This window comes from Somniosus microcephalus, chromosome 1 (genome assembly GCF_052327205.1).
Source record: "Somniosus microcephalus isolate GS21.2 chromosome 1, FLI_Smic_1.0, whole genome shotgun sequence".
NCBI lineage: Eukaryota > Metazoa > Chordata > Chondrichthyes > Squaliformes > Somniosidae > Somniosus > Somniosus microcephalus.
In genome coordinates, this window is record NC_140987.1 from 228,606,937 (window position 1) to 228,633,247 (window position 26,311).

The window sequence follows — 26,311 nt, forward strand, 5'->3', positions numbered from 1 at the left end:
AAGTCACTCTCTCTCTTCCCCCGCAGTCGCTCTCTCTCTTCCAACAACAACATGCCCTCGAAAAAGCCTCGGCACCGCCGGGCACTCGAGTTGGTATATATATATAAAAGGATCCGTCCATCTGTCTGTCTGTCTGTCTGGGCTTAACTCAAAGGTTATAGAGCATACCTACACATATTTTATATCAAAAGAAAGCTTATGATTAGGGAAGTGTCATAGGCATATTTACTTTTTGGTCAGACAAAAACTGTTCGGACACTATACAAATAACTTTCAAAAAACGGACAAAATCCGCTCATTTGCGGTTGACCAATCCTACGGGGGAATCCACTCATTCGCGTTGAGTGACGTGAAGGTTGACCAATCCTGTGGGGGGGAGTGCGCTGCTTTACAGGTGGTGTTTCATGGCATGTCTGGGCTGGTCCTAATCCTGCAGCCTGCCGTTAGCGCCTCACAAAATGGCGGCCGCCCTTCTTCACCCGCAAAATCTCCCTCCAGCTCTCACCTTTTAGCGGGGGAGAGGCTGCTTTAAATTAGACTCTTCATCTCTTTTGTTTTTCTTTTCTCTGGCCAGCTGCGCGGGAAAACAGAAAACCATGCAGCCCGAGAGACAGCGAGCGGGGAAGCAATGGCGGCGTGCCGCAGCAGGAGCTGAGCTAGGGTGAGTGGCGGTGGGCCGCAGTGGGAGCTGAGTTCGGGTGATTCGGGACAGTCCTGAGGCGCTACGCCGCACACGGGGGTTCCGCTTCACCGGAGCGGCAGGGGTCCATCGGGCCAGGCCGAGGGAGAGGGGAGGGAGGGAGAGAGAGGGAGGGAGAGAGAGCAGGGAGGGAGGGGGAGAGAGAGAGAGAGGGGAGCGAGAGGGGCAGGGAGAGAGAGGGGGAGAGAGAGAGGGGAGAGAGAGAGCAGCAGCGAGAGAGAGGGGGAGGGAGAGAGAGAGGGTGAGGGAGGGAAAGAGTGAAGAGGTGGGAGAGGGAGGGAGAGCTCACCTTCTTCCATCCTTCCTTCCTTCGGCCGCCGCAATTCAAACTTCCCGCCGACCTCACAAAATGGCGGCCGCCCTTCTTCACCCGCTGGGCTCTGAGTCCAGCCCCTTCCCCGGGGTGTCTTCCTCTCTTCTCTATCTCCTTCCCTCACTCTCTCCTTCCCTCTCCCTCTCTCTCTCTTTCTCCTTCCCTCTCTCTCTCTGCCTCTCTCTCCTTCCCTCTCTCTCTCTCTCTCCTTCCCTCTCTCTCTCTTTCTCACTCTCCTTCCCTCTCTCTCTCCTTCCCTCTCTCTCTCTCTCCTTCCCTCTCTCTCTCGCTCTGCTTACCTCTCGCTCTCTCTCTCCTTCCCTCTCTGTCTCTCTCCTTCCCTCTCTCTCTCTGTCTCCTTCCCTCCCTCTCTCTCTCTCTCCTTCCCTCTCTCTCTCTCTCCCTCCCTCTTTCTCTCTCTCCTTCCCCCTCTCTCTTTCCCTCTCTCTCTCTCTTTCCCTCTCTCTCTCTCTCCTTCCCACACAGATAGACAGACAGACAAACTCATTTATATATATCCTTCCCCCATCTCTCTCTCTCTTCCCCCCAGTCTCTCTCTCCCCAGTCTCTCTCTCTTTCTTCCCCCAGTCCCTCTCTCCCCCCCAGTCTCTCTCTCCCCCGTCTCTCTCTTCTCCCCCAGTCTCTCTCTCTCTCCTTCCCCCTCTCTCTATCTCTCTCCCCCTCTCTGTCTCTCTCCTTCCCCCTTTCTCTCTCTCTCGTTCCCCCTCTCTCTTTCCCTCTCTCTCTTTCTTTCCCTCTCTCTCTCTCTCTCCTTCCCACACAGACAGACAGACAGACAAACTCGTTTATATATATAAAAATTATTTCTACTTTTTTCATAACAACATGCCCTCAAAAAACCCTCGGCCCCGCCGGGCACTCCAGCTAGTACAGATATAAATCCCTTGGTCCGGTTCCCACCACTTGTCCCAACACACGCTTAGTCCTCCATGAGTCCCCGTAATCGTCCGATGGGTGTTGTTCTGTAGAGTTTCGCACAATCCTCTCAGTCCCGAAGAACGGGAAATATTAATCCACATCGTTAATGAAGACTTTGTGTGAATTAAATTGTCTCTGGGTTGGACAATGTTTTAAAACATGCCCAGAACCACAAAAGGCTGTGTTATGGAGCCCGTGAGCTAAGCTGCACTTGGACACTGGAATTAAAGGACTTTGTAAAAATCACACACTTTAAGATAGTACATTTTATTAAAGAAAAGGATGTACTCTTGAGTTCTGAACCTCATGGAAAAATAATTTTCAGCAGGAAAAAGGACAGACAGGCCATCAGCATTTGAATGGAGCCTGAGCTGTCAATCACCCTGTGGTATTGGGCGGGTCAGGTAACCTACAAGCTATTTGTTTACACTGGGGAGTAGCCCGTTTGAATCTACCAATCAAAGGCAGCTTGGGAAGCCCCTCCCTGCAGAGACAATCAATTTGTTTACAGAAACTGCTCCAAGGATGTTTGCACAAGGAGTAACCACTTGAGACTGCAGTCTCAGTTGATCACAGACAATAGGTTTCTGTTTACATAGTAATACGGCTCCATTCAAACCCATCAGGGTGAACGAAGACACATTCAAAACTGCAGCTATCACAGAACAGACACTTAAACTGAGAAGAGGAACAGTTTAAAATTGAATGGGTTTGAATCACCCATTACTGGACAATGGGGACAGTTGGATCCCTTTTGTTTTAGCCCAGAAACTTCCGGATCTGTGCGGGAACATTTGGGCCCCAAAATTGGAGTATAAGAGATAGCTTCTCAGAGTCATCTCTCTCTCTCTGGCGGAGCACTTGACAAATGGGGAAAGGATCGGACAGAGTCAACATGGATTTACAAAGGGTAAATCGTGTTTGACTAATCTGCTGGAATTTTTTGAGGAAGTAACTGGTAAAATAGATGGGGGAGAGCCAGTGGATGTGGTGTACCTTGACTTCCAGAAAGCCTTCGATAAGGTTCCACACAAAAGATTATCATGCAAAATTAAGGCTCATGGGATTGGGGGCAAAGTATTAACGTGGATAGAGAACTGGCTGGCGGATAGAAAACAGAGAGTTGGAATAAACGGCTCGTTTTCGGAGTGGCAGGCAGTGACCAGCGGGGTGCCGCAAGGATCTGTCCTGGGACCCCAGCTGTTCACAATATATATAAATGATCTGGATCAGGGAATTGGATGCAATATTTCCAAATTCGCTGACGACACTAAACTAGGAGGAGGGGTGGGCTCTGATGAGGATGTCAGGAGGCTACAGTGCGATTTGGACAGGTTGGGGGAATGGGCGGATACGTGGCAGATGCACTATAATGTGGATAAATGCGAGGTTATCCACTTTGGGGGTAAAAACAGGAGGGTAGATTATTATCTAAATGGCAATAGATTGGGAGATGGGGAAGTGCAGAGGGACCTGGGTGTTCTTGTGCACCAGTCACTGAAGGAGAGCATGCAGGTGCAACAGGCGATTAAGAAGGCAAATGGTATGTTGGCCTTCATATCAAGGGGGTTCGTGTATAGGAATAGGGATACCTTACTACAGCTGTACAAGGTGCTGGTGAGACCGCATCTGGAGTATTGTGTACAGTTTTGGTCGCCCCATCTGCGGAAGGATGTTCTTGCCATGGAAAGAGTGCAGCGGCGATTCACCAGGCTGATACCTGGAATGGCGGGAATGACCTACGAGGAGAGATTGAATAGTTTGGGCTTGTACTCACTGGAGTTTAGAAGATTGAGAGGGGATCTCATCGAAACATATAAAATTATGGCAGGCCTGGACAGGCTGAATTCAGAGAGAATGTTTCCAATGGCAGGGGAGCACAGAACCAGGGGCCACAGTCTAAAAATAGCAGGCAAATCATTTAAAACAGAGATGAGGAAGAATTTCTTCACTCAAAGAGTGGTGAGCCTGTGGAATTCTCTGCCACAGAGGGCTGTGAAGGCTAATTCAATAAATATTTTCAAGAGAGAATTGGATATATTTCTGAAGGCTAAGGGGATTAAGGGTTACGGAGAAAAGGCGGGGACGGGGTACTGAACTGGTAAGATCAGCTAAGATCTCAGACGAAGATCAGCCATGATCTCATTGAATGGCGGAGCAGGCTCGAAGGGCCGAATGGCCTACTCCTGTTCCTATCTCTATGTTTCTATGTTTCTTGCCTCTGTGTGCCCTCTACAGCATGGGAGTCTGTCTGAAGAATAAGAACACCAGCAGTTTACTTTTAAAACACTGGGGTGTTTCTTTACTTCAGGACAGTGAAGATCTCATGGGACACGGAGCTGGCACTGCAATGGTGAGCATATATTTTTCTGGCCTTCCACAAAGCAACTTAGGATAGGCTTAGGGGTGGGAGTAAAGTGGGGATTTCGTTAAGAATTGTTATTTTAGTCATTTTCCCTCATTGTGTCTGTTTTTCCCTCCCCTATTTAAGCCATTTTAACATGATTACTTTAATCGTGTGGTGTAGTTTATTTAGTTTAATAAAATTTGACTTTCTCACAGCCAGACCATTTGTCCATTTTAATATATCATTAATTATAAGTCAGAACTGGAAAGAGGGGTTTAGCGATCCGAAACTGCTGATTGGAGCTGGTCAAAGTGCAGTGGCAAAAGGGTTGCCTGACCAGGTAAATTACCGTAAACCAGGTAAAGGAAGGTAAATTACTGTAAACCGGGTAAAGGATGCCCCCCTACAAAATAACGACCGCGGCAGGACTGGAGGCAGTTTTTGATAAGATAAGTGGTCTGGATCTGGAGAAAGCATCAGCTCTTGCTTTTCTTGCTTTTAGTCTGTGGGTAGCCCTGCAGGAGTTAGCAGCAGCGTGTAAGCTGACCTATTATGGTATAGGTGGCTGGGTTAAGAAGTGTGAGATGAGGGTGCGGGAGGAGGTTAAAGGGGCCAAGAATCGGGAGTCAGATTTTGGAAAATGCCAGGCGGAGGTAGAGCGCCTCATAAGAGAGTTGAATGAGGCCAGAGAGAGTGGGATGAGGGTGTGGGAAGAAAATGCACGCCTCACACTAGAGGTCACAAAATGCCAGGCAGAGATAAAGCGCCTTGTGCAGGAAGTCACAGAGGCTAGGGACAGTGAGATGAGGCTACAGGAGGAAAATGCACCCCTCACCCAAGAAGCTAGCAAGGGCAAAAGACATGCAAGGCTCAAGATAGAGTTCCTAAAGTGCCAAATTACAGAAGCTAAGAGTAACAAGATGAGACTGCGGGAAGAGATTGCCCGCCTCACCTTAGAAGTAACAGAGCAGGATGAAATGGTTAGGGAGGTAAAGGCAGCTTATAAGCTGGCCTGTGACCAAAGGTTTAGTGGAGCAGATCATACCCCATGTAACAGAAAGATAAAGAGTTTGGGTATGGAGTTATTAAGGACTAAAGGGATGATATGTCTCATAAGTCCGAAGGGAAGTCCATCGGACAGTACCAGCCACCCAAATCAAACCGCCCCACAGGCAGCACCCAGAACGGAGCTGGCCAGGGAATTAGAGATCCCAAGACCGCAGCCCACAGCTCCGAGTTTTGAGGAGCTCTGGCAGCAAGAAGGGGTAGACAATGGGGTGGTAGGAGAACGCCAGCAGGTCCCGCTAGGCAGGCGGGGACCAGGACCAGTGTACCCCCTCCGACAACGGAGGTACGGTCCACCCGTGAACGATAATGACCCAGGGGCTGTTCAGCATACCTATCTGGTACCCTATGATACCACACAGCTCAGAGGCCTGGTGGAACATATTGCCCTGCTCTCCGAAAAGGGAGACCCCTCAGCGCACTTCCAAGGGATAGAACAGGCAGCCTGTGTTAATGGCTGTGATGACGAAGAGAAAGCCAAAATGTTGCTTTTCTCTGTAGATTGTAAGCCCTATCAGACCCTTTCAGATGAGGCTAAGAGAGGGCAGAAGGGTTTTGAGGACCTAAAGGAGGAAATACTAGAAGTCATGGGTGCGAATGACGGCAGTCCGTTTGATCGCATAGGGAAAACACTGCAGAAGGAAGGGGAGACCCCACAGGCATTTGCAGACAGGCTGTGGCCAGTCTACAACAGCGCGTGTACAGGGGGACAAAATAGGGCACAACTGAACCAGCAGCAGCGGACCCAATGGCTTTGTTGCCTGGTGTCCAATTGCCTGCCCCAGGTAAAAGCAATGGCTGATACCTGGTTTGACCACCGAGACCCCCTAGCAACCGAAGAGACTGTAATCCGGCAGCTCACGGTAGCATATAGGAACGGTAGGAATAGTGGGACCCCCGAGCAAAAGGGTAAGGTCCACGAGGTTAAACCTGGGGCTCAATACAGGAAAGAGTGGCGCCAGGAGGGGAGCCGTCCCTCCCAGAACAAGGTCACTTGTTACAGGTGCGGGGAGGATGGCCACTGGCGCAGGGATTGTAAAAAGCCTGGGAGAGACGATAAAGCCAAGACCCCCGCAGCCCCAACTCAGAAGGCAGAGACAGAAACTCCTCCCGATACAGTTGAGTCCGTCATGGAGTCGATAAAATCTTTCCTCAGGGCCAATCAGGGAAAGGTAGCAGCCATCAGTGGTGCTGCAGCCCCCTCGCCCACCTCTGCCTCCCCACAATGACTGGAGCCCGCGCAGCCTGTCCATCTGTGTAATCTCCGGTACGATGAATGGAAGAGACCGCTCGTACAGTTGGAGGTAGAGAAGGTTACAGGGACTTATCTATTGGATACGGGGGCATCATGCACCGTGATCCATGTGGATAATCCCACCACCTCACCTCTGTCTGACGGGGTTCCATACATACTATCGGGATTCACCGGTCAGGAGCAGGCGGGGATATACTCCAGACCCCTCTCAGTCCGTCTGGACACGCTCCAAACTAAGTGGACGTGCATCCTGGCAAAGTGAAATAAGGAGGAAGGAAAGGGGATCCTAGGAGCCGACTTCCTGGTGGGCCACGGGATCCTTGTGGATCTCCACAACCATTGCCTTTGGGGGGCGAGCACAGACAGGGAAGAAGGTGTAGTGGTCATCCCGGCCAAGGAGGGTAAGGGGACCTTGTGTACTGTGAAGCCCAAAGAAGGTTACGACCTCAGGCTCATGGTAAATGGTGTCCCGGAGGCACTGCAGGCAGTCGTGCAGGCAAACCTCACAGCCTTTGCCACCCATAAACACGACTGTGGGAGGATCACAGGGTTTGAGGTTAAAATAGACGGGGACCCCATGGCCCGACCACAGAAGCAGTACAATTTCCCCAAGGAGGCAGAACCCGACATGGAGGCAGCCATCACCTCCTTAGTTAAACAGGGAGTGTTGAGGCCCATAGCCACACATGTTAATTCTCCACTTTGGCCGGTTAGGAAACCGAACAATTCATGGAGAGCCATGGTGGACTATCGGGTGCTTAACAGCAATATCCCCGCATGTGCCCCCACAGTAGAAGCAGTGGCTAATCTTATTAGCAGTATTCCAGCATCCGCGAGCACATTCACGGTGCTGGACATTTCGAATGGGTTCTGGTCCATCCATTTAAAACGGGAGGACCAATATAAGTTTGCCTTCACCTTTAAGGGACAGCAGGAGACCTGGACCTGTCTGCCACAGGGTTTCCACAACAGCCCCAGCATCTTCCACCAATGCATGAAGGATAGTTAAAAGAGTTCAGTCAGTCCTCTCAGTTACTGCATTATGTGGATAACCTGCTCTTATTTACCAACTCGGTCGGGGAGCATGGCCCACTGCTGGCTGAGCTGCTGGAGCTGCTGCAGAGAAAGGGGTTTAAAGTCAACCCCAAGAAGGCGCAGATCGGTCAGCAAGTGGTTAAATTCCTCGGTCTGACTGTCCGCACAGGAGAGAGGGCCATAGATAAGGCAAGGAGGGAAGCGGTCCAGGAGTTACCGATTCCCAATTCAGTAAGAGGGGTGAGGTCATTCCTGGGATTGACGGGGTATTGCAGGGATTTTATAGAGGACTATGCAGCCACAGCGGCCTCTCTGCTCCGTCTCCTACACAAGGGAGTGGAGTGGTCCTGGGATGAGTGATGCCAGGCGGCATTTGTTAAGTTAAAGGGAGACCTGCAGACCGCACCAGCCCTCGGAGCGATAGATGGAAAAAGGGAGTTTTTTCTGGAGGTAGCAGCCAGTGGGGATAGCCTGAGTGCTGTGCTGCTCCAGGAGCGGCACGGCAGGCTAAGGCCCGTGGTCTACTCCTCCAGAATCCTCACGGATGTGGAGAGGAGCTACTCCAACTGTGAACGGCACCTTTTGGCCACACATTGGGCTGTGAAAAGATCTTTAATTTTCACAGGCACCTCTCCCATCACCCTCCTCACACACCACACACCCACTCAGATGCTTTTGGATGGGAGGATAAAAGATGGGACAGTCAGCAGCATCCGCATTGCACGCTGGACCCTTCTCCTCTCACAGATGGATCTGAAGGTAAAGGGCCTTTGCGAGCCAAAGCTTGCGGCCAATATGGTATACCCTGGGACAGCCCATCGATGTTCCATAGATGGGGTATGGGAAGTGAACATAGGTTTACGGGCCAGGATACATCCCACGGGCCGCGAGCTCTATGTAGACGGTTCCAGCATGGTATCCACTGGAGTACGATTCACGGGTTGCGGGATCTTTGACCCAATGGCAGACATTGCCTTGGCAATCAAGCTCCCTAACACCATGAGTGCCTAGCAGGCTGAACTGTCCGCGGTGATGTATGTGGTTACACACCCCGACATCTTACCTACCCCATATATGATTTGCTCTGACAATATGTTCACTTGCAACTCATGTACGGAGTACTTGGCCATCTGGTCCCGTCGTGGGTATACATCTGCCGACGGGAAGACCTTGACATTAAAGCCCCTGCTGGAGAAAATCCTGGCAGCTGTGGGGGAGGAAGGTGCAGTTTTCATCCATAAGGTGAAACCCATTCCTCCACGGAACCCCGCAGCCAGGGCAACCAGCAAGCCAATATGCTGGCCAAGGAGGGTGCATGGGCAGGCACTTTCTGGGACCCATATGAGTCCGGGCCAGTGGCAGCAATAACAGGCAGGGATGGGACACAGGGAAAATGAGGAGTAGTGTTAGCCCCAGACCTCAAGACGGTCCAAGCCCAGGACCCAGTCCTGAAAGTTGTCATTAGCGCAGTGATGGAGGGCAGGAAGTTAGAAGGCCCCTACAGTGCAGCCCCCCTCTCCATAAGGGAAGGCATGCTGTTCCAGGGGGAATAGTGGGTGGTACCCCAGCAACACCAGAGGGAGTTACTTCAGCTGGCCCAAGAGGGGCCGGGAGTGGGACACCCCGGGCCTGTGATCACATGGCAACAGGTGGAACAGGTGGGATGGTGGCCAGGGCTCCGAGATGATGTCCACGAGTTCTGTGCTAGCTGTCTTGTGTGTGCAGCAAATAATCCCGATCCCCACAAAAGAAAGGTGCCCATGAGACACATTAGGAGGGTGGAGGGACCATGGCAGTTGATCCAGATCGACTATATAGGGCCCTTGTCCACCACCCAGGGAGGCTACAAATATTGCCTCGCCCAGGTGGATGTGTTTTCCAAGTGGGTGGCAGCCTTCCCCTGTAGGATGGCCACAGCAATGGGGACTGCAAAGGTCTTGGTGGAGGAGGTGTTCTTGCGGTGGGGACTGCCCCAGTTCGTGGAGTCCGAACAGGGAAGCCACTTCACTGGCCAGGTCATGCAGAACACCCTCAGGCTGCTTGGTATTCAGGGGAAATGGCATGTCCCTTACAATCCCCAGTCCTCAGGGATTGTGGAGCACATGAACTGGACCATTAAGGAAAGGCTGAGGAATGAGACAGTGGGGTTGCCCCAAAAATGGGCAGAGACCCTATCTCTGATCCTCATGGGAATCCGGGCCAGCCAGTCCAAGAGTACAGGGCATTCACCACATCAGCTCATGACCGGCAGAGTTATGAGGACCCCCACACATGTCCTTGCCCCAGTCCTCACTGAAGGGCAACTGCAGGAAATAAACCAGGATAAATTCACCTGAACCCTCCTAGAACACCTCAAACAAATTTATGGGCAGGCAGCAGACAGCATGGGGAAGCAGCATCGGAATAACCGGCTGCTGCTCGAGCCTAGCAGGAGCCACCAGTGGGAGATAGGAGACCTAGTGATGGTAAGAAACTATGCCTGGGTGGGAAGTTTAGAGCCACTCTACATGGGACCCTGTAGTATAGTTGATAGGGCCAGCCCCATGGTCTATGCAGTAAAACTACCCCGGTGCACAAAGTGGTTCCACGCCAACCAATGTAAATTGTATAAATCTGACCATACAAGTTCAAGTTCACAGGCTGTAAAGACAGGCATTGTGGCTTGTTTCAAGGGAAAAGTTGTCCGGCCCACCAATAGGGACACTTCCCCGCCCCAGTGGGACCTAAGTTTTGGCCAAAGTTTAAATTTGAACCAGTTATCTAGTTCAGAAACAGAGAAAAAGCTGCCTGAGAGCAGAAATCTGCAGGCTGCTGCGAGTTCATTCACAAAAGAGACTGCCCGCGTATGTGTAGTCGCTGGTCTGGAGACAGGGACTCCCCAGTCTTTTGAACAGGAGGTTCACGCAGGCGCAGTCGCGCGCCTGAGGGGAGAGGTTTCTCAACACTGGGTTTGCGCAGGTGCAGTTCCCCAGCCCATGACCCCAGCGGCTCCTCTTCAGTTTCCCTGCGCAGGCGCAGTCGCCTGTTTGAAGAAAGAGGTTTCACAGCCTCTGCCGGGGACTCTGGGGAGGAGGTTTGCGCAGGCGCAGTCCCCCAGCCCGTGACCCCAGCAGCTCCTCTTCAGTTTTCCCATGCAGGCGCAGACGCCTGGTTGGAGACAGAGGTTTCACAGCCTCTGCTGTGGGACTCCAGGGAGGAGGTTCGCGCAGGCGCAGTTCCCCAGCCTGTGACCCCAGCGGCTCCTCTTCAGTTTTTCTGCGCAGGTGCAGTAGCCTGTTTGAATAAAGAGGTTTCACAGCCTCTGCCGGGGGACTCCGGGGAGGAGGTTCACGCAGGCGCAGTCGCCTGTTTAAAGGGACAAACTTCCCAGCCCGCTTCTAGAGTGGTTCCCCCTATGGTGTGGGACTCTGGGGAGGAAGGGATTGCAATTCCTCTTGCGGGGGACATATGGTAGGGGCTGGTACTAGGTTTTGGACCCGGGGAGGAAGATTTTCAGCCATCAGCAGCGGGTGGTGAGGGAATACCTGCCCCCAGTGCAGGAGTGGGTAGGGAAAATGAGACAAACCCGGAGTACCGGCAGGCTGCCAGGTATATTAAACAGTGCGGGCTGTTTGCATCAGGGGGAGAAGGTTCCCAGCCAGCTAGGGCTGTGACCCAAGCTCAGGGTCTGTCAGCCAAAGCTTCCCCCACAGAAAAGCCCCTCAGAAGGTCTCTTCGGGTGCCCCAGCTCAAGAAAGCATGGTCACCCACTTTACAGTGGAGTAGGGTGGTCTCCTGAACTGGGGAGAAGCCAAAGGGCAGTGGTCCCCAATCAGCAGCCATAAGCTGCCAGGTACTAGAAACAGGAGGCAGTCCAGCTTCGCTGCAGGCAGCAGTAATCTGCGACAGTGACACCAGAGATTAGCCTGGCCGTCCGGAGATGGGCGGCATTTGTATTATAGCTTTGTGTTAAGTAACCAATGTTTATAGCTTGCTTTTAAGGTGCTTAAATTTTAAGTTTAGAATGTAACTAGCAGTTTTAAGTTTAAGTTTAAAGTTTAAGTTTATAAGTGTGCCAAATGCTTGTATTTTGGTCCAAGGTCGAGCGACCCGACCATGTCTCCACCTAAGGCAGCAGGACAGTGAGAGACCTGGCTGCATGTCCTTTTAAGTTCTTTTGCAGGAGAGTGGACAAAGGAGCAGCCCTGTTCGCCCAGCCTGAGCTGGGTATCGAATGAAGATATGGATACAGAATGTTGGGGATCACCTTGCCACTGGACAAATCCAGGAGGAGACCCCGCAGCGACCTTCAGGAGGAACCTGCCTACTCATCCTACGTGGAAGAGATGGCCCCAGCTGATAACCCAGCACTATCCTGACCGAATTTCACTTGCGGGAGACCTCGTTATTGAGGAGTCATGGTGGGGAAGCACGGGCGCCTTGTCAGATAGGGACGCATTCCCCGGGAGTGGGTGGTGATGGCCCGCGAAAGGTTGTAAATGGGAGGGGGAGACCCAAGAGTCACGTGGGTGCCTTCGGGGAAGGGAGGAACTCACCCAGGGCCCACGGGCAAGGGGAGGATGAGTGGGTGGCCGGATCTGGGATCCAAGTTTGAGTGTGGGGCCAGTGAGAGCCGCCACACAGGCACCCATCATTTTCTGCAGCCAGTCGAGAGAAGACGGGAGGGGGAGGGACTGGGAGTCGCTATCCCATACTCTCCGGTCTCGGTCTGTGAAACATGAGGGGTACCCTGCCTCCACAAAGGGACAAGGGAACGGCTCCGGGCTGGCGGATCAGACTGTTCTGTAAAATCCATTCTGTATGTTTTAAAAGTTTAAGACCATTAAAGGGGGAGGGGTGGAAGGAACATTTACTGCCCGGGTGGGAGGAGCAATACCCACTCGAATTTCGTGACCCATCATTGACATGTGATGGTCGGGGTTTATTTCAGCATTTTGTTTCAAATGTTTAATGGACATTTTTGTATTTTGTTTTACAGTTCCAAGTGGTGCAGAGGCGTAGGACTCTCTCTGTGCTTGGAATCATTTTGATTACATTGTATAAACAAGATTGCAACATTTTGTAATATGTTATAATGTAACAAGTGGTGCAGGGGTATGTGACCCTTATTGTAACATTTTGTAATTGATGTATCTGTAGATGCCTACCGTACCATGGTTTTTCTCGGATTGGAGGGAAATAGACAGGTCGGGGGATCAGTGATAGGTAGCTATCGGTAAATACAGGGGATGGTTGTTTGTCGGGGGTCAGAAAATTTGCTCACTTCTTCAAGAGGATACTACAAGCAAGTTGGGAGTATCCAAGGGGGGAATGTAGGGGTTCACAAAATCCCCTCAGCCCCGAAGATCGGGAAATATTAATCCACATCGTGGACGAAGACTTTGCGTGATTTAAATTGTCTCTGGGTTGGACAATGTTTTAAAACGTGCCCAGAACTGCAAAAGGCTGCGTTAAGGAGCCCGTGAGCTAAGCAGCACTTGGACACCGGAATCAAAGGACTTTGTAAAAATCGCACACTTTAAGATAGCACATTTTATTAAAGAAAAGGATGCACTCTTGAGTTTTGAACCTCATGGAAACAGAATTTTCAGCAGGAAAAAGGACAGACAGGCTATTAGCATTTGAATGGAACCTGAGCTGTCAATCACCCTGTGGTATTGGGTGGGTCAGGTAACCTACAAGCTGTTTGTTTACACTGGCGAGTAGCCCGTTTGAATCTGCCAATCAAAGGCAGTTCGGGAAGACACTCCCTGCAGAGACAATCAATTTGTTTACAGAAACTGCTACAAGGATGATTGCACAAGGAGTAACCACTTGAGACTGCAGTCTCAGTTGACCACAGACAAAGGGTTTCTGTTTACATAGTAATACGATTCCGTTCAAACCCATCAGGTTGAACGAAGACACATTCAAAACTGCAGCTATCACAGGAGAGACACTTAAACTGAGAAGAGGAACAGTTTAAAATTGAATGGGTTTGAATCACCCATTACTGGACAATGGGGACAGTTGGATCCCTTTTGTTTTAGCCCAGAAACTTCCGGATCTGTGCGGGAACATTTGGGCCCCAAAATTGGAGTATAAGAGATAGCTCCTCAGAGGCATCGCTCTCTCTCTGGCTTGCCTCCGTGTGCCCTCTGCAGCATGGGAGTCTGTCTGAAGAAGTAAGAACACCAGCAGTTTACTTTTAAAACACTGGGGTGTTTCTTTACTTCAAGACAGTGAAGATCTCGTGGGACACGGAGCTGGCACTGCAGTGGTGGGCATATATTTTTCTGGCCTTCCACAAGGCAACTTAGGATAGGCTTAGGGGTGGGAGTAAAGTGGGGATTTTGTTAAGAATTGTTATTGTAGTCATTTTCCCTCGTTGTGTCCATTTTTCCCTCCACTATTTAAGCCATTTTACCGTGATTACTTTAATCGTGTGGTGTAGTTTCTTTAGTTTAATATCATTTGATTTCTCGCATCCAGACCATTTGCCTGTTTGAATGTATGATTAATTATAAGTTCCTCCAGTCAGAACTGGAAGGAGGGGTTAGCGATTCGAAACCGCTGATTGGAGCTGGTCAACGTGCAGTGGCAAAAGGGCTGCCTGACCAGGTAAATTACCGTTAACCAGGTAAAGGAAGGTACATTACCGTAAACCGGGTAAAGGATGCCCCCTACAGTTCCCCAACCGTTCCCACTCGACTTCGGAGTTCCTCATGTCCTTGCTCAACTTTCTGAGCCACCACCACCTATCCAGTGGAATGTGTCCTTTACAGGTCAAACATATCGCTTTCCAACGGTGACGGTGACCCTCGTGGTAACGACCCGTAACCTGGGGCACAGGAGGGAGGCTTCCCCGTACGTGAATCCGGTTTGGCTGGAGTACTGAGACGAATTGGACCCCAGCCATCCTGGCCACCTTCCCTCATGGACATAAACGGCGGTCTCCCCCACATCCCGTTCACCGCTCCCATCGATCGCTAGGGGCGCTCTGTCTCCCGAACACCCGTACATGTGAAGTCTTGGACGTCGCCCCGTCTCTCTGCGCTCAGCCCGATCAGGGTGATTAGGATCACGATCCCTTCCATCCTGAAAGTCTTTCTGCAAACAGATGTAAAAACATGCAGCCAGATCCACAAGAGATTCTCTCGCTTGCTGATGCATGGTCGGGTCCCGCGATCTCGACCCAAATATACACTCTTAACAGACTACTTGCATAAAACTACCCATCACCTTATTTAACTTAAATCAAAAACACCCAAACTTAAGCTAAATAATTACACTTTACTTAAACTAAAACTTAACCTAAAACTATATACATCCGCCGCCTGTCTCCGGGCGGCCAGGCCAATCCCTGTTCGGACTGTGACTCGCCGCTATCTGCAGCGTGGCCTCACCGTCCTTCGCTGTTGGTCCCTTGCAGCCCGTGGCTGCTGGCTGAGGACCTGTGTCCTTGGACCTCTCCCTGACTCGAGGGGCGGCCCTTGGTAACTGGAGGACTGGTGACCATGGCTTTCTCAGCTGGGGCGTCCGTGGGGACCTTCTAGGGGCTTTGATGGGTGAGGCTTTCTTGGCCGATGGGCCTTTAACCTGAACCAGTGCTTCCTCCAGGCTTGACCTCTCCCAAACCCGGGCTAGGGGCAGGTAACTTTTCGCAGCCTGCTGCTGCGAGCTGAGAGTCTCTGCCCCCAGGTCCAATGGCTGGGTCCGGGGTGGGGTTTTCGCCCTCAGGTCCCTCCCCCTCGTCTGGATCCCAGAAGAGAGGGGGAGTGTCCCAATCGATGGGCGGGATGGTCCCTCCCTTCAAGCAAGCCACAGTGCCTGCCTGTGCAGTCTGTGAACTCACTCCTGCTGCAGGCTGAGGATCTTTATCCTCAGACCTTATTCCAACTGGCTGCTTTCCCCTTTCAGGTATAAACAGCTTACACTGGTTAATGTAACCAGCAGCCTGTTTTAAAACCTCATCCACTGCCCCGAACGGGCCTTCTAGGGGCTCCTCTTTCTCTCCCTTACCGGGGCGGCCCTACAGCCGGGATCTTGGGCTTGGACCTGCTTTAAGTCCGGGGCCAAAGCCACCCCCTGTGTGCCTCGCTTGTCCCGGACTGCGGCTACCAGGCCTGCTCTACAGGGACCCCATAACTCTCCTTCCCTAACTCTCTGCTCGGCCACCTCGTGGGTCCCTTGGTTATCCTCCCACATGGCAAGGAGGGCTCCAAAAACTATGGCCAAAGGTTTGGCCCTTCCCCCAGCCTGCTCGTTCCCTGTAGATTCCATTAGGCTGAATGGGACCTTGTTAGACCTGGGTGGATTGGCCGGGTCTTCCAAATGGACCACCGTGCTGGAAGCTCCAGTGTCAACCGAATATCTCCCCTGCACCGTCTCCACCCGCATCTTAACACACGGCCTGCTCCCCTCATCATTTTCAAGGGGACACAGGTCGACAGGCTGCACTGGTTCTAGTCACGGCTGTGGGTTGGATGGGGCTGATGGGGTCAGAGCACTGGTAGCGGCTGCTACCCTCCCTTGGCCAGTCAATATGGACCTCATGGCGTCCAAAAATGACTCGTCTGCTGTGGGAGTGATTCCTGCCTCCGCCTTTTGGGCTGGGACTGTGGAATTCTTTCCCTTGTTATCTTTCCAAGGGCTTTTCCACTCATTCCGCCAGTGACCATCCTTCCCGCACCCGTACAAATTCGTCTTTGTGTTGGGGGGACTACTCCCTTCCTGGTGCCACTTTTTCCTACCCGGTCCGGGTTTTATCTCATGCACCTTGCCCTTGGGTGGGTGTGCATCGGCTCCCCTACCATTTTTGTAAGCCAAAGTGAGCTGCCTAATTATCATGAGTTCGGTGGTCTGGAGATTTTTGGGGTCGAACCAGGCTTCTGCCTTTGCCCGGACCTGTGGCAAGCTGTTTGCCACCAGGCAACGGAGCCAATGGGCCAGCGAATCCCTGTTCAGGAACGCTCGGTCTGGCCTCCCCGGGCAAGCCTTCCGGTGCACCGGCCACAGCCGGTCCGCAAAAGCCTGCGGTGTGACGAGTGGCACTGGGTGACTCCAACTGCAGGAAGGCAAACTCAGGCAGAGGATAGGTTGCAAATACAAAGATAGACTTTACTAGAAACCAACAAAATAACAACAGCACAGATACAGGCTAGCAGGCCGGCAAGAGGATCACAAGGCAGTGTGAAACTCAAGACTGAGCACCGGATATAAAACTAAGCGCCACTTAAATAGCAGGCATATAACCATGCACAGGTGAGTACGATTCGGAAGAAAGAAGGAAACAATTAAGAGTTCATGGTGCCCTCTGGTGGCGAGGCGAGGCAGAACCTGGGTCATTCCTGACAGGACCGCCCCCACTAGGAACGGCCCCCGACGTGCCCCCAGAAGGTCCATGGCGACGACGAAGAAAGTCGTGCACCAAGTCGCGATCCAGGATGTTCCGGTCCGGGACTCAGGAGCGTTCCTCCGGACCATATCCCTCCCAGTCCACCAGGAACTGGAGGCCCCCGCGAACCCGGCGAGAGTCCATCAGGCGATGGACCGTGTAGGCAGGCTGGCTGTCGATGATGCGGGGAGCAGGGGGAGGCCTCGTGGCGGGCGCCAAGGAAATGATGGCCACTGGCTGGAGCCGGGAGACGTGGAAGGTGGGATGAATCCGCATGGAGCGACGCAGCTGGAGACGGTAGGACACTGGGTTGACCTTCCTCAACACCGTGAAGGGACCGATGAAACAGGGCGCCAGCTTGCGGGACCCCACCCGCAGCGGGAGATCCTGAGTAGAAAGCCAGACCCTCTGACCAGGACGGAATGAAGGAGCTGGTCTGCGCCGCTTGTTGGCCTGGATCCGTCGTTGCCGCGAAGCTCGTTGTAAAGCCAGCCGCGCTCTCCTCCAGGTCCGTCAACAGCGCTGGACAAACTTCTCCTTGGAGGGAACCCCCACCTCGATCTCCTGCTCCTGGAACAGTGGAGGCTGAAACCCGAACTGGCACTCGAATGGCGATATTCCTGTGGAGGAGCAGCACAAGGTGTTGTGCACGTACTCAGCCCAGATGGTGTGACGGCTAGAGGTTGCAGGGTTAGCAGACACGAGACACCTCAGGGTCGTCTCCAGGTCTTGATTGATCCGTTCCGTTTGATTGTTAGACTGAGGGTGGAAACCCAAGGAAAGGCTGACAGTAGCTCCAATGAGCTTATAGAAAGCTCTCCAAAACCGGGAGGTGAATTGTGGACCATGGTCAAAGACGATGTCAAGAGGCAAACCGAACAACCTGAAAACATGCTGGACCATGAGCTCGGCTGTCTCTTGGGCTGAGGGAAGCTTGGGCAAGGGCAGAAAGCGACAGGCTTTGGAGAAGCGATCCAAGATGACCAGAATGATAGTTTTGCCTTGAGATGGTGGAAGGCCTGTGATGAAACCCACAGAGAGGTGTGACCAGGGGCGGGTGGGAATGGGGAGAGTGTTGTGTCGGTACCTTTCTACCTAGACACAATTTAGGACTCGGAACTCAGAGATTCAAACATGAAGTGCTTTAATGGAAGGAAAGGAAGTTCTGGCAAGTTCTGAACAAAGAGAGCTAAACTTAACCAAGAGAATACCCAACCATTTATCTCCTGTGACAGCGCCACCACAGGTGGGAGGAGAACACACAATAGAACACACAATACATAACATTTCCTCCCTTCTTAAATGGAAGGTCCACATTATTCCTCAATAGGTAAGTTACTTTCAATACACTCAACTAACCTAGGGTAGAGGTAGACTGCCTCAAACCCTAACTTTACCCTGGGGTTTATTCTGCCCCAGTCTTGTGGGTAAGTCACTAAGCCTACAGATCCAAGCGTCTTGGAGGCCGCCGCTCTCTGACAGGATACCGGCGGTCATCGCTGGCTTCCACAGCAGTAGGCATTGACACAGGCCTGGATGGAGAAGGTGCCTGTGTCAGTCGAAAGTCAGGAGTTTGCACAGGTGGAACAGTCTCTTTGACTTCCTGTGTTGGAGAAGAGGACTGTGGCAAAGGATGATGGTTTGCGGTATCATTCGGAAACAGTTCAGGCCAACCAGCCGTTGGAGCCTCTGTGGCTGTCTCTGCTCCTAGCAACAGTTGATCTGTGTGTCTTCTCCAGACGACGTCCTCGGCAGTCTCAACCGTGTAAGACACAGGGCCCATCTGTGCGATCACCGTAGCAGGAACCCATTTCGGTCCAGTGTTGTAGTTTCGAGCTAGGACGTGCTCTCCCGGATGAAACCGTCTCTCCTTGGCTCTTTTCTCTCTCTTTTCAACTTGAGCTTGTTGTTGACGATGGACAACCTGCTCTACCCTTGGAGATTTGAGTAAGTCAAAACTTGTCCGCAACTGCCTCTTCATCATGAGCGAAGCGGGGGGAGTTTTGGTTGTGGCATGCGGCTCGTTCCTGTAGGACAACAGGAAGCTGTTCAGACATTGGTGGATTGAGCCCTGACCTTGCGATGCCTTCAAGGCGTGCTTCAAAGTTTGCGCGAACCTTTCTGCCTGGCCGTTAGTAGAGGGACGATAGGGTGCAGACCTGATGTGTTGGACACCATTCACATGCAGGAAGGTTGCAAACTCCTGTGATACAAATTGTGGACTGTTGTCACTTACGAGTTGTTCTGGTGAGCCATAACGGCTGAACATCTCACCAAGTTTCTCAATTGTTTTCTCTGCCGTGGTAGACCTCATCACAGCGACCTCCGGCCACTTGCTACGAGCATCCACAACCACCATTAACATCTTCCCTTCGAAAGGACCGGCGAAGTCCACATATACTCGCTGCCACACTTCTGCAGGCCAATCCCAGGGGTGTAGGGTTGCCAGCTGTGGAACATTCCGGACCCTTTGACATGGGGAACATGTTTTGGCTTTCTCCTCAATATTCCCATCGAGATCTGGCCACCAGAAGTAGCTGCTTGCCATTTCCTTCATCCGAACCATCCCACTGTGGCCTGTATGAAGTTGTTGCAGTAAAGGTTCCCTCAGAGGTGGCGGAATGATGACACGGCGTCCCCAAAGAAGACAACCTGCCTGGACGGAGAGCTCATTTCTTTTTGAAACGCAAGGTTTCAAACTAGGAGAATCTCCTATCGCTCTCCCTCGAATGACATCGTCCATTACCTCAGACAGGACTGGATCATTGCGGGTGTACCTTCGCACCTGAACTGCAGTGACAGGTGCTCCCTCCACTTTTCTAAAGTAGAAGATGTCTATCTGACGAGGCTCTGGGGGAGTAACAGGCAAGGGTAGCCTCGAGAGGCCGTCTGTGTTGCCGTGCAAGTCTGATTTGTGATATTTGATGTCGTATGTGTGTCCTGACAACAGTAAAGCCCACCTTTACATCCTGCTTGCAGCGAGAGACGGAATTTCGGTGTGGGGCCCGAAGATTGAAGTCAATGGACGGTGGTCCATCAGGAGTGTGAACCTTCTCCCAAACAGGTACTGATGAAATATTCAAATTCCAAAAACGATTCCCAAGGCCTCGCGCTCAATCTGCGCATAGTTACTCTCGGCCTTGTTCAAGGTGCGTGATGCGAAGGCGATAGGTTTCTCTTCACCCGAAGGCATGATGTGGGATATGACTGCTCCCACACCATATGGTGATGCATCACATGCTAGCTGCACGGGTAGCTTTGGGTCGAAGTGTGTCAGGACCTCCGAATTCAGCAATGCTTTCTTTGCTTGGGCGAAAGCTTCGTTGCACAGTTCAGTCCATTTCCATGTTTTGCCTTGACATAGTAACTGATGTAACGGCTTCAGCAATGTTGCTAAGTCTGGAATAAACTTCCCATAGTAGTTAAGTAGCCCCAGAAATGAACGTAACTGGCTCACATTCTGGGGTGTTGGGGCCTCCACGATCACCTTGACCTATGGTGGCACCTTATGCAGGCCAGTAGCATCAATCACATGCCCCAGGTACTCAACTGAAGACTGGAAGAATTCACATTTGTCTTTACGAACTCTGAGTCCGTACTCTTTCAGTCGTTGTAGTGTCGCATCCAAGTTCAGAAGATGATCCTCCTCATTTGTCCCAGTGACAAGGATGTCGTCCAGGTAGCACTGGACTCCTGGCAGTCCACTCAAAATCTGATCCATTGCCCTTTGGAATAGAGCAGGGGCCGACGTAATTCCAAACGGAAGGCGGCAGTACCTGTATAGCCCCTTGTGTGTCACAATTGTCAGCAGCTCCTTTGATTTGTCATCGACATGCATTTGTAGATAAGCCTGGCATAAGTCTATTTTGCTGAACTTTTGCCCTCCGGCCAGGCCTGTAAAAAGATCATCAATGAGGGGAAGAGGGTACTGTTCCACAGACAGCACCGGGTTAATAGTCACTTTAAAATCCCCGCAGATTCGAACAGATCCATCCTTTTTCAGGACAGGAACAATGGGTGTGGCCCATTTGCTCACGTTCACAGGCTCCAGGACTCCATTCTCGACTAAGGCCTCCAAGTTAGCCTCAACTTTTGGCCTAATTGCATAGGGTACAGGTCGGGCTTTGTGAAACTTCGGCTTGCTGTCAGGTTTAATGTCCAGTCTCACGCTGATCTTTTTCATGCTCCCAAGTTCCCCATTGAAGAGTTCTGCATGTTTGTTTAACACTGCAGTCTGACCTGACTCCCCTTTTGACATCATGCGGACTGCAGGCCAGTCCAGCGTGATTTTCTCTAGCCACGCACGTCCCAGTAGCGATGGGTAATTTCCCTTTACCACATATAGTGGCAGTTTTGCAGTCTGTCCGTTCAATTTAACTGTCACCTCAATGACGCCTCTCATGGCCACAGTTTCGCCGGTATACGTCTTTAGCACAATGTTTGTTGGCTGAAGGGTAAGATGCTTTAGCATTTTGTTGTAGACAGTGTCTGAAACAAGGGACACAGCCGCACCTGTGTCCACCTCCATCCGCACTGATTGTCCCTCCACCAGTGGTGACACCCAGTAGCTATTTGAACCACCTGCAACCGTCAGCATGTGCACCTCTTCCTCCTCAGAGGTGTCGCTCCCCTCTGTTTTGCTTGTTCCATCATACTGCACTGAATGAACACTCTTTTTCCTCTCTTGTGCAAATACAGACATTTTGCTTCCATGCTTCCCAGCTCTGTCTGTTCTTTTTTTACCTCTACAGGCGCATTCAATGTGACCCTTTTTGCCACAATTTCGGCATTCCAGCTCCGTACACCAGCAGTCATTAGCGTGATGGCCCGTTTTCCCACAACGGTAACATGTGCTGTTCCGCACACCTTTAGGCTCAGACGACACCTTGTGAACTCTCCCTGTTGAACTCAACTGGTGAGCCTCCTTTTCCGCCATCTCCATGGAGGCACTAACTTCAATGGCCTTTTCAAGAGTAAGGTTGTCCTCAGTAAGAAGGCGCTTCAGTGTGGCTGCATTTTGCAGACCACACACAAGTCTGTCTCTAATGGTGTCATTCAGCACCTCCTTGAATTGGCAGTGTTCCGACAACCTTTTTAAAGCAGCAATAAACATCGTCACTGATTCCCCCTCCTCTTGATTCCGTTTGTGAAATCTAAATCTCTCAGCAATAACCAGAGGTTTTGGTGAAAAATGTGCTCCAAGAATTTCCACTAGTTGCTTATATGTTTTAGTTCCTGGCTTATCTGGCTGCACGAGGCTGCGAAGTAAATTGAAAGTCTTCAGCCCGATTACACTCAAAAAGGTAGGCACGACCTTTTCTTTTGCCACCGCATTCGCCAATACAAAATAGTCAAAACGTTCCGTATATGCGCTCCATTGCTCCACATTTTCATCAAAATCACCGATGTTTCCTGATATAGTAGCCATCTCACGTTTCAAATTAAATTTTCTGTTTACTCACTGCATCTGTAACGTACGCAGATTCATCCGCTCCTCGTTGCCACTTGTTGTGTCGGTACCTTTCTACCTAGACACAATTTAGGACTCAGAACTCAGAGATTCAAACATGAAGTGCTTTAATGGAAGGAAAGGAAGTTCTGGCAAGTTCCGAACAAAGACAGCTAAACTTAACCAAGAGAATACCCAACCATTTATCTCCTGTGACAGCGCCACCACAGGTGGGAGGAGAACACACAATAGAACACACAATACATAACAGAGAGAATGCAGCAAACCCTGGGGCGGGATCGAAATTTCTTGTTTCGTGCACAAGTAGCACAAGCTGCCACGAACGCCTTTACGTCCCTCTCCATGGTGGGCCACCAGAACCTTCTGCAAAGAAACTCCAGCATCCTGGATGTGCCTGGATGACCGGTGAGTCGAGACGAATGCCCCCACTGCAGAACTTGTGAGCGTGCCGTGTTGGGAACAAAAAGGCGACATGGTGGGCCATTGCCAGGGTCTGCCTCCCTCTGTTGCACCTTTCTGACCAGCGTCTCGATCCTCCAGCGAACCGGTGCTACAATTCGAGAAGTTGGAAGAATAGGTTCTGGTTGTCTCTCCCGCTCAGGTGGATCAAATTGTCTGGAGAGAGCATCAGGCTTGAGATTCTTGGATCCTGGACGATATGACAGGACAAAGTCAAAATGATTGAAAAACAGTGCCCAGCAAGCTTGACGGGAGTTAAGCCGTTTGGCCTCCTGGATATAGGCCAGATTCTTATGGTCTATCCAGACAATGAACGGGTGTTTAGACCCCTCCAACCAATGTCTCCACTCCTCCAGTGCCAACTTAACTGCTAGTAGTTCCCCGTTTCCAATATCATAGTTTCGCTCTGCAGGAGTGAGTCGGCGAGAAAAGAAGGCGCAAGGGCGCAGTTTGTTGTCGTTAGACCGCTGGGACAAAACAGCACCCACTCCTATATCAGAGGCATCCACCTCGACAATGAAGGGGAGTGAGGGATCCGGAATCACGAGGACAGGAGCCGATGTGAAGCGTCGCTTGAGATCCTCGAAAGCCTGCGCAGCCTCAGCGGACCAACTGAACCGGCTGGAAGCGGTTTTGGTGAGGGCGTTGAGAGGGGCAGCAATGGTGCCGAAGTTCCTGATGAATCTCCGATAGAAATTAGCAAACCCCAAGAAGCGTTGCACCTGTTTGAGAGAGGTGGGTGGTGGCCAATCTCGGACAGCTTGGGTCTTGCCAGGGTCCATTTGGATATTGCCGCTGGAGATGATGAAGCCCAGGAATGAAACCGTGGAAACGTGAAACTCACATTTCTCAGCCTTGACAAACAAGAGGTTGTTAAGCAGACATTGCAGGACTTGCCTTACATGCTGGACATGATCGTGAAGAGTTTTGGAGAAAATGAGAATATCATCCAGGTAGACAAAGACAAAGTGATTCAGCATGTCTCGGAGGACGTCGTTGATGAGCACCTGGAACACAGCAGGGGCATTGGTCAATCCAAAGGGCATGACCAGGTTCTCATAGTGCCCAGTAGGTGTGTTGAATGCCGTCTTCCACTTGTCCCCTTCGCGGACACGGATGAGGTTGTAGGCGTTGCGGAGATCCAAATTTGTGAAGACTGTGGCTCCCTGTAGTAGCTCGAAGGCCGTCGACATGAGTGGAAGAGGATAACGGTTCTTTATAGTAATCTTGTTAAGGCCACGGTAGTCGATGCAGGGGTGGAGACCTCCATCTTTCTTACTCACGAAGAAAAACCGGCACCAGCAGTAGAGATGGACGGACGGATGAAGCCAGCGGCGAGGGCGTCACGGATGTAATCCTCCATGGCGGCGGTCTCTGGAGCAGAAAGAGAGAAGATCCTACCCCTAGGTGGGCATGTCCCAGGCAGGAGGTCAATGGCACAGTCATATGGCCTATGAGGGGGAAGTGATGAGGCTCGAACCTTACTAAAAACCTCTCTTAAATCCTCATACTCGGGAGGCACTCGGGACAATTCAGAGTGAGATGGGGGCTCCTGGGGCTGGGAAGGAGGCTTGGAGTGAAGACAGGTGGTGTGGCAGGCGGAGCCCCATTCCGTAAGCCGGCCGGCGGCCCAATCCATGCGTGGATTATGGCAGGCCAACCAAGGGTAACCCAGAACTAATGGAAACTCGGGAGAGTGGATAAGGGAGAATTGGATGGTCTCGAAATGTTGTCCTTCCACGCCCAAACACAGGGGGGCAGTAAGATGGTGTATAGTTCCGGAGCCCAGGGGTCTTCCATCCAGGGCGATAACAGTGAGGGGGTGATCTGGACATGTCAGGGGAATCTTGAGCTGTTTAGCTAAACCCAGATCCATGAAGTTACCATCGGCCCCAGAATCCACCAGGGCCTTAAGATCGTGTTGTTGATTGCCCCAGAAAAGGGAAGATGCCAGCAGGACCCTAGAAACAGTGGGGCCGGGTGCGACAGTTACGCTCATCTCAGGGCCCTCTGTCCTGGACGAGCCCTGGCTTTTCCCACCAACTTTGGACAAGAAGAGCAAAAGTGGCCTGGTTCCCCACAATAAAGGCAAGATGCCACTCTCATTCGGCGATCACGTTCAGGCTGCAAGAGACGAGCTACTCCCAACTGCATGGGCTCCTCTGGAGCAGTCAAAGATGGACTCGGGATGGCTCGGAGGCTCTCAGATGGCTTCGAAGCAGGGAAGGCTCTTGTTTCCGGAAGTGGGGTGAAAAAGGAGTGGCGTTCTCTTCGCCTCTCACGGAGACGATTATCCACTCGAATGGACATATCAAAGAGAGACTCCAAATCACTCACCGAATCTCTGGAAGCCAGTTCGTCCTTGATTTCATCCGTGAGACCGTGGCGAAAAGTGGTGATGAGCGCCTCCGAATTCCATTGGCTCTCCGCCGCGAGAGTGCAAAACACAATGGTGAAGTCCGCAACGCTACGAGCCCCCTGGCGAAGCTGAAGCAGTTTGTTAGACGCCTCTCTCCCACTGACAGGATGATCAAAGACCTTTCTCATTTCCTCAGTAACAAGTTGGTAGTTTGAACATGCCAGAGTTTGCTGTTCCCAGACGGCCGTAGCCCAGGTAAGTGCTTTGCCAGTGAGTAGCAAAACGATGTAGGCTACTCGGGAACGGTCAGTGGGAAACAATGAACCTTGCAGCTCGAAAGCCAGGGAACACTGGGTTAGAAAGCCTCGACATCCTCCCGGGTTACCGTCATAGCGCTCGGGTGCAGGTAACCGGGGTTCTTTCAGAGGGGGAAGTGAAACCGAAGGAGCGGGTAACGGTGCTGGAGTAGCTTGGGTCGCCTGACTCTGACTCTGATGGAAAGCAATCACGAGGGCCTCCAGCTGTTTCTGACTTCGGGAGAACGACGTGGCGAAGCACCGCAGTTCATCCAAGATCAGTTGTAGATGTTCAAAGACTCGCCGTGGCCATTGGTCCCTCTCTGCTGGGTCCATGTTTGGCTCAGTCTTGCTGTGATGAGTGGCACTGGGTGAACCCAACTGCAGGAAGGCAAGCTCAGGCAGGGGATAGGTTGCAAACGCAAAGATAGACTTTACTAGAAACCAACAAAATAACAACAGCACAGATACAGGCTAGCAGGCCAGCAAGAGGATCACAAGGCAGTGTGAAACTCAAGACTGAGCACCGGACATAAAACTAAGCACCACTTAAATAGCAGGCATATAACCATGCACAGGTGAGTACGATTAGGAAGAAAGAAGGAAACAATTAAGAGTTCATGGTGCCCTCTGGTGGCAAGGCGAGGCAGAACCTGGGTCATTCCTGACATGCGGGGCTTCCCTTGGGAGCTGGATC